Source organism: Lactuca sativa, chromosome 5 (genome assembly GCF_002870075.4).
Source record: "Lactuca sativa cultivar Salinas chromosome 5, Lsat_Salinas_v11, whole genome shotgun sequence".
In the NCBI taxonomy this organism is placed as follows: Eukaryota; Viridiplantae; Streptophyta; class Magnoliopsida; order Asterales; family Asteraceae; genus Lactuca; species Lactuca sativa.
Genome location: NC_056627.2, coordinates 280,225,252 through 280,237,946, shown reverse-complemented (window position 1 = coordinate 280,237,946; position 12,695 = coordinate 280,225,252). Strand labels below are relative to the sequence as shown.

Genomic DNA, 12,695 nt, shown 5'->3' with positions numbered 1-12,695 from the left:
CGTCGGCTCACTCTCGATGCCTCTTCTCTCTAATCTGTCTCCATATGTTGCACCATGACCCACTCAAATCGCCATAACCCTTTCCCTCCATCAAATCCACCATCGCCCCATGGTTCAACTCTTTTTAATCACCATTAGTCGTTGATTTTCTTTTGCCTTCAACCAACCTTCACCACCATCCATCACCTTCTTCCTCATTATCACCGTGAACCCTAGACATAGCCGCCTTCTTCCCAAACCCTAGAATCCCTTGTTGGAAATGTAATCACCTCCTAGACGTGTATCTTCTTTATGATTTAATTAAAGCGGACCATCTACTGCTTCATGAAACAAAATACTTCCCATCTCTCCCTTTCTCCCTATCTGCATCAATGATGCTTGCTGGAAACGCAAGTAATAAAGTAAATGCATCTGTCTTCTTGATTATTTATATTGAATTTCATTTTTTTTTCTAATTTATCCCATTAGTCAAATTTTCATCTTGATTCAAAGCTTTAAACATACGCGAGTATTTGCTCCCCATTTCTATCAGCCTCTATCACCACCACTACAGAGGTAGAAATGTTACCAGACTTGACTTAAAAATGTGAGTTTTTACATTTTACTTTTACATCTCATGGTTTTAATTCAACTGATATGTGAAGTGGTGGACGTTTTTTTTAGTGAGGACGTGTGATTATTTCATTCATGTTGTTTCACTTTTAAGGTCGAGCATGTAATCCCTCAAAGACCCCATTTAAAATCATTGCAGATATCCTTTGATTTAGAAATCTTGAAGTTGATTTATGTATTTTTAGGAAAATTAGGTAATGGAGGTACTAGAGCCGGAGATGGTTCCGATGGCAACATCTACCTGAAGGCTTATAAACCAAAACAGAGTAGTGGCCCGTGACTTCCAAGAAACCCCCTAAATGCCCCTGGTGTATATAGTACTTTGCTATCTACCACAAATGAGTTTTTGTGTTTATATGTGGCCAGTGGCGGACGCAGAACATTTTCGTAGGGGTGACACTAAAATTTTTTTCCAAATAAATCTATATTAGTTGTGTCACTCGTGTTTTAAGCCGGTGCACCTAATAAAAAAAACATTAATTTTTTTTTACACTACGTGCCGGCGTCGGAGCAGTGGCCCGGAACCCCTGGGGCACCACTAAGATCCGGCATTATATGTGGCTGTATCAGTAAAAATGTGTTTGGATTTGCATGTAAATTTCATTAAAATTATATCCATATAAAAAGGTAAACAATATATAATTTTAATCACCTTTTTTGTAGTTACCTTATAACATCTATAAAATCATTTTATACTATTCACAAAAGGAATTAAATCACCTCCAAAAAAGAACAATACAAAGATTAAAATTGAAATTATTTTAAATTTAAAACATTAAAATTATATCCATGTTATAAGGTAATTACAAATTCGTAGATGGAGTTTATCTTTTTTTTTTTTCAAAAGTATTTTATGGTTAATCACTAAAAATTTGTTAATTTTTTTTTCCAAATAAAACAACATACATTTTTTAATTATATTAAAAATTGAAGAACAACAGATGTTTTTTTTTTTTAAATTATATAGAAAATTAACTAACGACATAGGTTTATTTTTTAACAAAATAATAACATCCCTTTAACTATGTTTTTTTCCTTTAAATTTACAAACAAAAAATCTTCTTTTCAAATATATTATCATGAATTTGAAAATTATCTATTTTCAAAATAATAGATAAAACATATGAAAACCTCTTTCTAACATAGACATTTGAAAATTATCTATTTTTGAAATAATAGATAAAACATATGAAAACGTCTATCCAACATATACAAACGCGACGAACACATTAAAAAAAATCACTGTGCACCGGAAAGAAAATGAATCGTTGCATTGAAGCTAATGTTTACTAAAATTTGTTAATACATTGCGTCTAAATTTTAATATAACATATTTTCTAAAACAAAATAATCATTGAATTAAAACTAATTAATGTTCGCCAAAGAAAACAAATCAGTGAAACAAACTATTTACAGCCTTCACTTGGCACGGACAGATGACTGGTATATGTATATGTGTGTGTGTATATATATATATATATATATATATATATATATATATATATATATATATATATATATATATATATATATATATTACAAAGAACCGGCTATTAAGAGTTTACTTAATTCCAAAAAAAAAATTTAGACATACTAAAAAGGGTCCTCTTCAAAGAACCGGCTATTAAGAGTTTATATATTACAAAGAACCGGCTATGAATCGACTTTTTAACTTTTTAAGAGGCCAAATATTACAAAGAATCGGCTATTAAGAGTTTACTTAATACCAAATTTTTTTTAGACATACTAAAAAGGGTCCTCTTGAAAACATAAAATGATTATACAAAATGATTACATTATGTTTTATTTCGTATTAAAGATAATAGATTATAGTTTCCAGAATTTTACTTTTATAAATTTCATCCTAAAAGAAAAAGAAAAAAAGAAAAAAAAAAGTACTGTCTCCTGTCTTTTTTCAATTTGGGTATTGTTTAGGCTAAGGATCTATACAATCTAGACATGATACAAACAACGAAGTCCCGTAGCTCAGTTGGTTAGAGCGTTGGTCTTATGAGCCGAAGGTCGCGGGTTCGAGCCCCGCCGGGACTAATTTTTTTACCGATGTGTATTACCATTATGTATTTTTGACAACTTCCAGATTAAATCCTATCCGTTCAAAATTCTTATTTTATACTTATTTTTCCGTTTGAATCCTCTCCCAGTTAGACTTGTAAGCTGTTGTTCCATCCTTTCTCATATATTATTATTTTATCACCTTAAATCTTAATTTCAAATTTCAAAATATCATTGTCATCGTTGACCATTTGGAGCTAAGGCGTTTGCACTTCTAAAATTTGACCAGGTAATGGGGCGGGTTTAGAGCGAATCAACTTTGATCCAAACCATTTTAACAAATTTCAAAACCCGCTCCATAATCCGCAGGGTTTTAAATAATCAAACTCATATCTCTATCCACCGAATCAGTAGATATTCAAACCCGCCCCGTAACCCGTAAGTTTTTTGAATAAGCAAACACATTTTACTTAAATCATAAAATCACATTTGTTAAATACAACAAATGTTGATTTAGAAAACACATTATGTATTCGAAGACTTTCTATTGAAATTAAAATCATTATTGTAGTTACTTCTAATTGGTTTTTGACCCTCAATCGTATTGATAGAGACTAACAATTACAAACATTCTTCCGATTGATAAATGATTTTATTGATTTATAAATGAAATTGGTGATTACATGATGAAATATAAATGAAATGACATCATAATTCTTGGGAGAAGACTGGAAGTCTAGAAGTTGAGTCATCGAGTCCTATGTATAAATAATTTAGTCTTTGGTCTTTTCTCTATGAACTTTTGATTGGAATTTAAAGTAAAATTTAGGCACTATAAAATATAAATGTATAATTCTAAAATTATATGAGGCTGGCTATAAATGGAGCGGATCGATGATGATCCATACCCGACCCTTTTAATAAAAGGGTTAGCGGGTACGGGTCATTAACGGGTTAACAGATCAAAAACTATGCTCCAAACCCGTATAATTGTTAAGGGTTTGGATCGGATCAGGGTCAAAACTCGCTCAATTGCCAGACCTACCTAAAATACTACAATAAATGTGAGTATTAGCGGCGACACGTATCGTCGCTGAATAGTATCTACGTTGCCGCTAAAGGTATTAGCGACGACATGCCGCCGCTATTGTGACGTCGTTGTTGTTTCGTCGCTGTTGCTTTGCTTGTCGCCACACATACGGCCTGTCGCCGCTAATATTAGGTGACGCCGCTGATACATTTGTGACGCCGCTAAACATTTTACGTTTTCTTTTTAAATTTTAAATGTGACATTAAAACTATAAAAATTGCTCTAACATATGTAACATCCGGATTTTCAGGTATCATAATTTTAATAATTGTTTTGAGATGAGAAGAGGGACTCAACGAGTTGTCGCCTAAACTCGTCGAGTAGGATCGCGACTGATGACTTGGATTAACGAATGGACTCGACGGGTCGGAGAGTCGACTCGACGAGTCCGCACTGTGGACAGAAACCCTAAATCTTTGGGCCCGTGCCCTATTTAAGGGACCTTATGGCCTTCATTGGCGGCCACACACACTTGAAAAAACCCTAATGACCCAGAGAGCATAGAGAGTGAGGGAAGGAGCTAATTACATCACCATTAATGCATTTTTGCAAGAATGAAGGAGGGGATTCAAGCTAGGCTGATTGAGGAGCTCAGATCTACTATCACTTCACCAGAGGTTGCTGTTTGAGTTTTGAATCCATGCCTATTTTCGTGTATATAGTAGATCTCATGAATCTAGGGTTTCTTTACCCCTTCTTTAGTTGGAATGTGGAGCATGTGGAGTCCCATTGAGGAATAGACTTTAGATATGGACCTTGAGAGGTCCAGAGAGTCCCAATCATCCAGCTTTATGCAGTCTCATAAGAGTTTTGAGTCTAGGTTACCATTTTAAGAGTTATTACATCAAATAGAGCCATATATGCGATGCATGAACGTAAAGATGGGACCTTTACGTGACTTTTGGGTGTTAGAAGGTCAGATCTATAAGTTAGAGAAACATATCTGATCTCAGAAGGTCGATTGAGCATTGCCATGAGGGAAACTCGCCGAGTCCATGAGAGGAATCGACTAGTCGGATAGGGTTGCTCCGCGATTCGTGATCAGTGGTAACCCGTTGAGTGAAAGGTAAACTCGACGAGTCGAGTGAGGCCTTAGGAGGATTCAGAGGACACGCATGGACTCACCGAGTCTGGTTAAAGTTGGACCGTTGACTGGAGTTGACTTTCGTTGACTTTTAGGGTTTGGTCGACATTTGGACATCTGGACCATTGGAGGGGTAAAATGGTCTTTTCCCCTTCTGAGAGATTATAGGAAGGGATTAATCTAGCCTTTGAGAATCGTTGTTAATTAGAGGTAAATTATTTTATGTGATTAGGCGGAGGCTAGATCAGTATTTCGAGTTCGAGACTTTCCGTGGTTACCCGAGGTGAGTCTTCTCACTATACATTGCCTAGAGTGGTATCTATGTGCAGACTGAAGGCTCTTATGTGTGTGTGTATGTTTGAGATTTATGTGCATTGTGTTATATGTATGCCATGTGTTATATAGATCGAACCAGAGGGTCCAACGACTCATGAGGCCAAAGGGTCCTCGATCAGACCGGACTGGAGAGTCCAACGATTTAGACCGGACCGGAGGGTCCAACGAGCTAGACCGGACTGAATGATCCAACGAGCTATGGGACTAGAGGGTCCCGCTGAGACACATTGACTAGAGGGTCATATCGAGTTATAGCCTCGAGTGGCTTATGTGTTGTATGTGGTATTTTGGGGAACTCACTAAGCATTTATGCTTACCGTGTTATGTGACTTGTGTTCCAGGTACCAGCGAGGATCGCGGGAAGGTGCCGACATGATTTGTACACACTGACAAAGGATTTTGTATTTCAGATTATAGGATATGTTTTACTGTGATAACATTTGATACACTTGAGTTTTTAGATGATGTATATGAGATATGTTATGTTTGAAAAATGAAAAATTGTTTTAAATTTTCACGTCGTCACAAGTTGGTATCAGAGCCTTGGTTTGAGGGATTAAGATGCACCTTCGGGCGTATCTGAACTCAAACTGAGGATTTAAGAAATTTTTTCATAAAATTAACAATTTTTCTAAAAGAGTATAAGATTTTGAGACAAGCAGAACGGAACAGTGTGTACGATCAGCCAACGCACGAACAATGATTTCCCAAAATACCCTTACATTATATGTTCTGAGATATTATGTGATATGTTATGCATGCTAGAGTAGGCTAGGTATTCATATCTAGGACTAGAGTGGCCTGATTTGTGATGCCTTAGCCTAGGAGATTACAACTACTATGAGATACTTCGAGAGTGAGTAGGTAGCAGCGAGGAGCTTATGAGTGGTCTATTGGAGGGTAGCCCGAGTTTAGCGAGATATAGAGTACTTGTGATTTGCGATCCTAGGAGGAGGACTTGGGGTGAATACCGATGCATTGTGGAAGGTAGTATAGGGCTTGTACTACTGGAAACACCAGATCAGTGAGTAGTCCAAGTAAGAATCCTTAGCGTACTATGGAACAAGTAGGGTTGAGTATCGAGTGCGGGTATACTCGAGTGAGTCTCTGATTTCTTTTATGTTGTGTTTCAGAGACATCATGGTTGGGACACGCCACACACCAGGGGCAGTGACATTAGCGACAAGGAGATTCGTCATATGATTCATGACGAGGTGCCCGCGGCGATCTGGGAGGCCATTCCGGATATGTTTGGGTCTATCAAGACCATGCTAATTGAGACATTTGACAAGAGATATGCTGCTGTTACTGAGGCGGCTGTTGCTGCAGCCACTGCAACTGTCGTTGCCGCGAGGCCATAGGGGGGTGACTCGTTGCTGTACCGAGAATTCAGCAACACGAAGCCAACAGAGTTTGATGGGACTCAGGATCTGATAGTCACGATGAGGTGGATCTCTGATATTGAGGGATGCTTCTACACTTGTTCTTGTCCGGAGCATCTGAGAGTATTCGCTTGGGAGCAAAGGACTGGTGGAAGTTTGTGACGACTGACTTCACTCCTGCAGAGATTACAACGGTAACCTGGGAAAGGTTCACCACCATGTTCCGAGATGAGTACATTCCCCCTATGGAGAAGGAACGTCTAGCCCAGGAGTTCTTGTCCCTCAAGCAGGGGACGGAGTCCGTGACTGTGATTACATAAATGTTTCACGAGAGGGTAGTTTTTTGCCCTTAGCATGTGTCTATTGAGCAGGCACGCATGAGTCGATATCTGAGCATACTGAGGAGAGACATTCGTGAGTTCGTGGCGAACTCGACATGCTGGACATTTGCCGAGCTCTAGACAAATGCCTGAAAGAGGGAGATCGAGTTAGAGACTCAGGCCAGGGAGGAGGCCGAGTCTCAGAGGAGGGATAGGCGACCGACACAGTCTCAGCCGGCAGCTAAGCGGGCAAAGCCCATTGATTTGAGATCTGGAGGACCGAGGGGCCACACTTATGGGAAGTGCGGCAAGAGCCATGAAGGAGTGGTGCAGAGCGGGGGTGTGCTACAAGGGTGGCAATGAGGGGCATCTCGCGAGGGATTTCCCCAAGGGGTTTGCAGTTTGCTTCCACTGCAACCAGACTGGCCATCGGAAGGCCAAGTGCCCACAGCTACTTCAGGGATCAGTACAGCGATCTGAACCTGCTGCAAGAGCTAACGAGGCCCGGCTAACGAAGGCCAAGGCACCAAAGGCTCACGGGAGAGCCTTTCAGTTGACAGTGGAGGAGGTCCGCGCAGCGCCCGATGTCGTGGCTAGTATGTATTCATTTATTTACTTATATTGAGTTGATATATTGTTCTTATATTGTGGTATGCATAGGTAGTTTTATTGTGAGTTATGTACCTGCTTTAGTGTTATTTGACTCGGGTGCGAGTCGATCTTTTGTATCCTTAGCGTTAGGCAGCATATCAGTATCCGATGAGAGGTGTTGAGTCGGCCTCTGTGAGTTTCTATAACCGACGAGCGAGCGATGTATGCTACTGATGTGATTCGAGGATGTGTATTCAAGATTTTCGGCGTTGAGTTCCCAATAGATATGGTACCGATTGCGATGGGGATGTCTATGTCATCGCGGGCATAGACTGGTTGAGCTGATTTGGAGCTGTTATCGACTGCGAGCGTCAGTTGGTAACCATACAAGACCCAAGTGGGGGAGTACTTATGGTGTATGGTGAGGGTACCTGATCTGGGTCAGCATTTTGCTTGGCTGCCAAAGCGAGACAGAGTCTACAGCAGGGCTGTAGAGGGTTTGTAGCCTATGTGATGGATACACGAGTTGCCGCAGAGAGGCCGAGTTCTGTCAGTGAGGTTCCGATAGTGCGAGAGTTTCTGGATGTTTTCCCCGAGGAGTTGCCAGGTGTGCCTCCCGAGAGGAAGGTGGAGTACTGCATCAATTTGGTTCCGGCGGCAGCACCTATTGCCAAGGTACCCTATCGCCTTGCACCACCGGAGATGCAAGAGTTATCCTCACAACTTCAAGAGCTGTTGGGGGAAGGGATTCATATGACCGAGTAGCTCTCCATGGGGAGCACCGATCCTTTTCGTCAAGAAAAAGGATGGTTCACAACGGATGTGCATTGATTACCTGGAGTTGAACAAGTTGACAGTCAAGAACCGTTATCCACTACCGAGGATCGACGATCTGTTCGATCAGTTGTAGGGAGCATCTTGGTTTTCCAAGATAGACTTGAGGTCCCGATATCACCAGATGAGAGTGTGTGATGAGGATATCCATAAGACGGTGTTCAGGACTCATTATGGGCATTACGAGTTCGTGGTGATGCCTTTTGGGCTCACCAATGCACCAGCAGCGTTCATGGATCTCATGAACCGAGTATGCAGGCCAATGTTGGATCGATCGGTGATTGTGTTCATCGACGATATTCTAGTGTATTCGAGATCCAGAGCGCAACATGAGGAGCATTTGAGGGAGATCCTTGGAGTGTTTAGATCGGAGAGGCTTTATGCCAAATTCTCTAAGTGTGATTTCTGGTTACGAGAGGTCCAGTTCTTGGGACATCTCGTTAATCATAATGGGATATTGATCGATCGGGCCAAGATTAAGGCTGTCATGAGTTGGGAGGTGTCGAGATCCCCAACCGAGATCAGGAGTTTTCTGGGATTGGCTGGTTACTATTGGATATTTATCAGATATTTCTCCAAGATTGCCGTTCCCCTCACCAGATTGACCCGGAAGGCCGTTGCTTTTACTTGGGTTCCCGAGCAACATGCCTTGTTTGAGACTCTTCGCCAGAGATTATGCGAAGCCCCTGTGTTAGCCCTTCCGGAGGGAATGGAGGATTTCATGGTGTATTGTGATGCGTCTATATCGGGGTTGGGTGTGATGCTTATGCAGAGAGGGCATGTGATAGCATACACATCGAGGCAGCTGAAGCCCCATGAGACGAGGTATCCCACCCACGATTTGGAGTTGGGGGCAGTGGTCTTCGCCCTCAAGATATGGTGCCATTATTTGTATGGGGTTCGATGTACCATATACACAGACGACAAGAGTTTGAAGTATCTGATGGACCAGCCCAACCTGAACATGAGCCAGAGGAGATGGTTGGATGTGGTAAAGGATTATGACTGCGAGATCCTGTACCACCCAGGCAAGGCTAACGTGGTAGCCGATGCTCTGAGTCGCAGGGCGGAGAGTGCCCAGATTTGAGATATATGCATGAGGATAACAATGATGACTCCGCTATTGGATACCATCAGAGAGGCCCAGGCAGAGGCTGTGAGACCGGAGAACCTAAAGAGAGAGCGGGTGATTAGAAAGGTATCCAAGTTTTTGACGGATAGACGAGGGCTTATGACCTTTCGAGGTTAGATTTGGGTGCCTTATACGGGCGGGGAACGTAGCACTCTGATGGAGGAGGTGTATAGATCGAGATTCTTGATGCATCCTGGGGCCACTAAGATGTATTTGGACCTGAAGAGAGACTACTGGTGGCCCTGTATGAAGAGGGATGTTGCATGGGTAGTAGAGAGGTGCTTGACCTGTCGTCGGGTTAAGGCCGAGCACCAGTGTCCGCATGGAAAGTTGCAGCCGCTAGAGGTTCCTCAGTGGAAGTGGGAGCAGATTTCTATGGATTTCATCACCAAATTACCGAGGACCGCGAGGGGGTGTTGATGCAATTTGGGTGATTGTGGATCGACTGACGAAGAGCGCTCACTTCCTTGCTATCAGTGAGAGCTCTTCTGTAGAGAGGCTGGCAGAGATATATGTGAGGGAGGTGGTGTCGCGACATGGGGTGCTGATCTCGATCGTGTCATACCGAGATGTACGTTTCACTTCCAGGTTCTAGAGGAAGTTTGATGAGGAGTTGGGTACGAGATTGCACTTCAGTACTGCTTACCACCCACATACGGATGGACAGAGTGAGCGGACGATACTGACGCTCGAGGAAATGCTTCGGGCATGTGTTATGGACTTTGGTGGAAGTTGGGACACATACCTACCTTTGGCTGAGTTTTCTGACAACAATAGCCACCATTCGAGTATAGTTATGCCTCCCTTTGAGCTTTTATATGGGAAGAGGTGTTGAACTTGATGGGTTTTGGTCATAAGACATCCTATGTGCTCATACAAACCCTAAAGCTTGGATCTAGGTTTCTCTATTGTACATGCTTTGAATCCAAGACTATAAACCCTAATTCTAGCATATGGAAATCGATATTAACATATAATTAGGTTTATGATATTACCTTGATTGTTATGTAGTAATAACAATCCCAATTTCTCCTTGTATAGACTTTGGAAGGCTTAGAGTTACAAGTGTCACTCCTCTAATGGCTTACAAACACCATAAGCAAGTGGAGAAGGTATAAAGAGAGAGGAGAGAGGTAGAAATTCGTCCTTAGATGCTCTAGGGATCAAGTGTACGAAATCCTAAGGCCTTAGGGGTCTTTATATAGGGTTGGGATTAAGGTTTCAGTCCTTATCCTTATCTAGTTACTTATCCATCAAGCAACCATAAGATATGACTATGAAAACCCCTATCTCTTGGACCTTGGACGATTTTAAGGATATCCTTATCCTTGAATTCGTCCATCCTTTAACAAGGATAACCATTGCCCTATTTTGCAACTATCACATAATTACAATTCAGCCCCTCTAGTTTAATTAATTACATTTGATCACAAAATTAATTCTTAATTAATTATTGACCAATATTAATTAAACAAATATGATTTCTCCTTTAATATATTATTCTTATAACATATTAACAAATCATAATAACCTCTCTCTCTATTTATTTCTCCAATCAAGTTGCTTTGGTGAAGGCAACCCAAAAGGACCATGCACCATCGGGTCAAGTATATACCAAAATAGTTATGGACTTAGACACTAATCCAACAGTCTCCCACTTGGATAAGTCTAATAACTATTATGCGTATGACTTCAGATCCTGATATGCAATCGTAGCTTTCCAAAGCCGCTGTCAACTCTGAGCATATCAGATACGCGTGTCCTTAGATAAGGGATCATATATTCCTCCATTCTAGATATTGTATGAGACATGATTTCTAATCATTCTCTTTTGTACTATATCTCGATTCCCAATTTATGATGACTGACTAACTAAACAAATCAAATCATCCCTAGCCCGGCCGAGCATTTACGTTTGTCATCACTAAATCATCGAGGGGCCCAAAGATATCGCTTTTATCCTACTTTGGATAAAAGGAACGGATAAACTTTGATACAATGCTTGCTTGCATTCACTCACCAAATCATACACAAGAATATGTTTTATAACACCAAGTTACTAGTGCGTTTACATATTATCAATGTGTAACCGATTTGCAAGATACAACTCACACATCTCGGTTTCAAGAATATAAGATGTTATCATCTCACCAATCACTCGTGATACAATTCATGGAGTGATCCAAGTGAGCGTGGGTTTAATCTAATGCTCAAATCACATTCATAAGCACTCATGAACGTTGCATCAAACGTTTGCTTATGTCTAATGCTCTTTAGACAATCCACACACCAATTCACGAAAATCTTCATTCATATCTACTTCCAACATATGAACGACTGTGGCCCGTTTGAATAATTCGATTATTCTTAATAAACTCAATTATTCTGGAAGTCAAAACATGCAAATGTGAAACACAAGAATAATACTAATCCCATATGGCCTCAAACCTTTGAGTATAAATAAAATGCCTTTTATTTATCACCATATTGATTACTCATTATTTGTCGTTTCGGTTAATCAACTTCTTACTTGAATTACAACACTTGTCCCATGCTCCTAGCATGCACACAATGTTTACCTATGGTTCTTACTTTGTGAAATAGATCACATTGAACACATTTCCAATCATTCTCATTTCACAAGTCCAAATCCTTTTCCACAAGTGAAAGAATATCAAATTCTTGCTACTTATAGAAAATGCTAGATTCTAACATTCTATGCAACTATCCTTTCGTAATGTCGATATGGTCCATCCAATATGGGAACATTTCCATATTTTCCAATACTATACTTCCAACTACTCACAAGCGACCAATCCTCGTCGAACTTTGGATTGTCCTTTGATAGTTGTTTAATTATTTTAGTCAAAACCAATTCTAGTCCCTTTTCCCTCTAAATGCGCTCGACATTTGGAAAATTTTAGAATGGTCTAACATTAAAGCATTTGCAATCGATCCTATACCCGAAGCGTATGGGACAAGACGCATAATGTTTTATTTGCTATGTTCTCAAAATTCGAATTGTGAAGAGGAATGCTGTAATCATAATCGAAATTTTTTAGAACACACTATGTACCCTTGATTAAATTTATTAACATTTCTCAACCTAATCCTTTAGATATGAAATGAAGCATAATATTCTCTCCCTTAATTATAGCAAAACAATTATTCCTTCCTTACAACTTTGCAAAGAATGACTCTTGTTTTCTATAATTAATATTGCCAACTTGCAATACGTGCCTTAATAATCATACAATCATAACTTTTATGCTCCCACTATCATGATGATTATTATAAACAT

The 12,695-nt window shown here is 40.2% G+C and overlaps 1 non-coding gene across 1 annotated transcript; it reads left to right on the top strand.

The window, feature by feature from the left end:
- The first annotated feature begins 2,587 nt into the window (after positions 1 to 2,587).
- Positions 2,588 to 2,661, top strand: TRNAI-UAU (transfer RNA isoleucine (anticodon UAU)). The gene has a single exon. It is a non-coding gene; the product is annotated as a tRNA-Ile (tRNA).
- Positions 2,662 to 12,695: the final 10,034 nt, after the last annotated feature.